This window comes from Protobothrops mucrosquamatus, unplaced genomic scaffold (assembly GCF_001527695.2).
Source record: "Protobothrops mucrosquamatus isolate PMUCROS unplaced genomic scaffold, P.Mucros_1.0 scaffold23, whole genome shotgun sequence".
In the NCBI taxonomy this organism is placed as follows: domain Eukaryota; kingdom Metazoa; phylum Chordata; class Lepidosauria; order Squamata; family Viperidae; genus Protobothrops; species Protobothrops mucrosquamatus.
Genome location: NW_015386408.1, coordinates 2,249,154 through 2,253,086, shown reverse-complemented (window position 1 = coordinate 2,253,086; position 3,933 = coordinate 2,249,154).

The following is a 3,933-nucleotide window of genomic DNA, read 5'->3' as shown; positions in this document are numbered from 1 at the left end:
GGGGGGGGGGGGAATATTGAAAGAAGTTTCTTCATCATTAGGTCAGTGATGTCCCACAGTGGAAAAGTCAGATCCTTTCTTTGCAAGGACCTATCCGATGGGGGTGAACCTAGGAGGAAAAAAATGCTCACTTGTAGTGGAAGCAGAAACTCGAGCTACCAGACTGCTGAAATCGTGGCAACCACCAAATGACAGTAAAGAGTTACAAGAAACCCTATTTCTTTGTTGCCATCTAGCAGTCATTTGGATTTTTGTAGCCCAGGTATGATAGCCCTACTTTTGCAAAAGCAGACATGCCCCATCACTTCCAAGTACAGTAATCTGCCTTGAATTTGTAGTGGGCTTCCATGATTAACATGGTTTGGGAACTTTACACTACAAAGCTTCCCGAACCTTGCTTAGAGGGACTAAAGGAGAATTGTTTCTCTTCGCCTCCTACTCTGTAGCAAGGTATGAAAATGAAGGGTACAGCATCCCAAAGATGCTTTTTCAAGAGGCAATCCATTCCCCCACCATCCAGTCAGAGCTGAAGGAGCTTCTTGGATGAGAAGTAAGTGAAATGTCTTCAGAGAAAAACAAGAAAGTCCAGTTGCCTCGTAAAAAAGCATATTTGGGACAGCTATGACCTGGATGACTGAGACTCTCCATAGACATGAAGTGTACAGCAGTTTCTTTTTATCATTCTTGCTGGTATAACTTCAAATGGCTCATACATTCATCTTATCCTCTTTGTGTTGAATCCTTTAGAACCTAGGTATTCTTTGCATCCAGTTTTGGTCACCACAGTATAAAAAAGATGTTGAGACTCTAGAAAGAGTGCAGAGAAGAGCAATAAAGATGATTAGGGGACTGGAGGATAAAACATGAGAAGAATTGGGTATGTTTGATTTAATGAAAAGAAGGACTAGGGTTGACATGATAGCAGTGTTACAATTTCTAAGGGGCTGCCACTAACAAGAGGGGGGTCAACCTATTCTCCAAAGTACCCGAAGGCAGGAAAGAACAATGAATGGAAACTAATCAAGGAGAGGACCAAGCTAGAACTAAGGAGAAATTTCCTGACGGAACAATTAATCAGTGGACTGACTTGTCTCCAGAAGTTGTGAGTGCTCCAACATTGGAGGCTTTAAAGAAAAGATTGGACAATCATTTGTCTGAAATGGTATAGGGTTTTATGCTTGAGCAAGGGGTTGGACTAGAGGGCCTCTAAGTTCCCTTCCAATTCTGTTATTTTATTATTTTTGTCCTGTCTGAATGTCAATATCCTCTTTTTATCAAATGCCCCTCACTGCCTTACCTGATCTGGAGGGGCGGCTCTGACCAGTCACTAATTGCAAACAATCTACATAGCAGCTGGAGATCTGTTCACGGGACCATTCATAACACTATGAAGATTTCCAGCTACACTAATAACTAATATATTACCTTTCTGGAAATTGAAGTTTAAAGTAAAACTTGTAATGTGATGCCCATTTGAAGATGAGGAATAGGTGACAGGCTTGCAACTTGAGCCAGCCCAGAACTGCTCTTTCTTGATAAGCTTTTTTTTTAAAAGGGAAAATATAGATAGTGAAGTTGAAGTTAGTTGAAATACAGTACAATTTATTAAAGACCGAAGGGGACTCTTGTATATGACGGTCTGCTGTTAAGCAGAGGGGTACAAGTTCTTTCTGGGGTAGATTGCTCCCTCTCTCTTACAGCAGCTTTCATGCTATCTCTGTAGGGCATGCAGCTACACAGAACTTAGTGAAAGCTATTATTTGTATAAAGTAGTACGTAAGTCATTTTCTGTGTATACAGAGAGAAGAGCATAGAAGGGACTGAAAGCTTAAAAAGTGGCATTACGTTGGCACTCGTGGCAATAAAATCTCTTTATTTGTCTTTGGTTAACTAGTCAAAGTCTAACTAATGAGAAGTCCAAGAAATGGAAAACAAGTGTTTAGTCTAGCTTATGAAAAGAGCGGCAATCTTATAATAATATACAGGTAGTCCTCAACTTACAACTGTTCATTTAGTGGCTGTTCAAAGTTACAATATCACTGAAAAAGGGATTTATGACCATTTTTCACACTTACGACTGTTGCAGCATCCCCATGGTCAGATGATCAAAATTCAGGTGCTTGGCAACTGACTCATATTTATGACAGTTGCGGTTCCTGGGATCATGTGATCACCTTTTGTGACCTTCTGACAAGCAAAGTCAATAGGGAAGCCAGACACGCTTAACAACCATGTTACTAACTTAACAACTGCAGTGATTCACTTAACAACTGTGGCAAGAAAGGTCGTAAAATAGGGCAACTATGGCTTTTACAACTAGGTCCTTCATTTCGTGGAAAATTTTAATGGACCATTCAGTGCCTCTTTGGCTTGCATTCAAGTCCGCCATCCTGTGGCTTAGAAAAGTTGCATCCTAGCTGAAGTTACCTGCATTTACCTTCAGTGCCCTGCAGGCTGCTCTCAGAAATCAACAAACCAACAAAAAGGATAAATTCACCAGAGCACCGGAGGGAAGGATGAGAAACAATGGTTGGAAACTGATCAAAGAGAGAAACAACCTGGAATTAAGGAGAAACTTCCTGACAGTGAGGACAATCAACTAGTGGAACAGCTTACCCCAAGAAATCGTGGGCACTCCATCACTGGAGATTTTTAAGAAGATCTAGACATTCACCTGTCTGAGACGGTGTAGGTTCTCCTGCTTGAGCGTGGGGCTGGACCTCCAAGATCCCTTCCAGCTATATTCTATTCTAAATGAAGTTCTTCTGAGCCATTATTATTAGTCCTTTTCCTCAAGATTAATGCATGTGACATTTATTTATTTCATTTTATTTTTATCCTGCCTTTATTACTTTATAAGCAAGGTAGCAAACTGCATAATATCCCTTCCTCTCCTATTTTCCCCACAACAAGCCAATAAGGTGAATTATGTGGAGGGAGAGTGATTAAGGCGAAAGTCACCCAGCCAGTTTTTCATGCCTAAGACAGGACTAGAACTCGCAGTCTCCTAGCAGCACCTTAATCAGTAACAACTTCTCTTTTGCTATCATGAAAGGCTTCCTTATCCACATAATCACTTTTGTATAATGGGGAGATTGTCAGGATGATTGACATCAGGCATGTGATTCCCAGGAAGAAGACCACCATACCTAAGCATGACTGGAAGATGGTGACACTACAGAAGAAAGTGAGGGCAGACACAAGTTTTGAAAAACCGTTCCTTGGTCTGGCTCCTTCAAAACATTACAGGCAAACCTCACTTAACAACTCACTGCTTAGCGACCATTGGAAGTTACTTACCATGGATCTCCCCAGAGCTATTTATGACCCGTTTTCAGCGTTCTGATGGCTGCACCCTCCATGGTTCCATGACTGCATTTTGACGCAGGCAGGGTAACCACCTTGCGTTTATGGCCATTTGTCGCATCCTGCAGTCATGTGACCATGACTTTTGGTGGCTTTCGCTGTTTCCAGCATTTATTTCCAGTTTCTGGCAAAAAAATGCAACTGGGGAAAACAGACTATTTAATGCAGGGGTCCCCAACATCCCGGTCCATGGCCCAGTGCCGGGCGCAGCCCGTTCAGAACTGGGCCACAGAAATGGTGAGCCAGTGCATGCATGGACGTGTGTGCACGTAAAGCTGCATTTGTGAAAGCGGTGTATGGGTGCAAAAGCATCCTCTCTGCCCCCCACCGCCGCCACCGATCCGCCAAGCCAGAAAAGGTTGGAGACTGTTGATTTAATAAATATGCCTACCACAAAAAAGTTCATAAAATCGGATGAAATCTCATGGTGACCCTTTAAGGACTGCCACAAGGGTCCAAAGAGCAGTAATGCAAGAGACTCCAGAGGTGAAAGGCAGTCTATGGGGATGCAGATGTGATTGAGACTGGAAGAGTTAGCTCCTCTTACCCTTCTGACTCTTCTCCCAG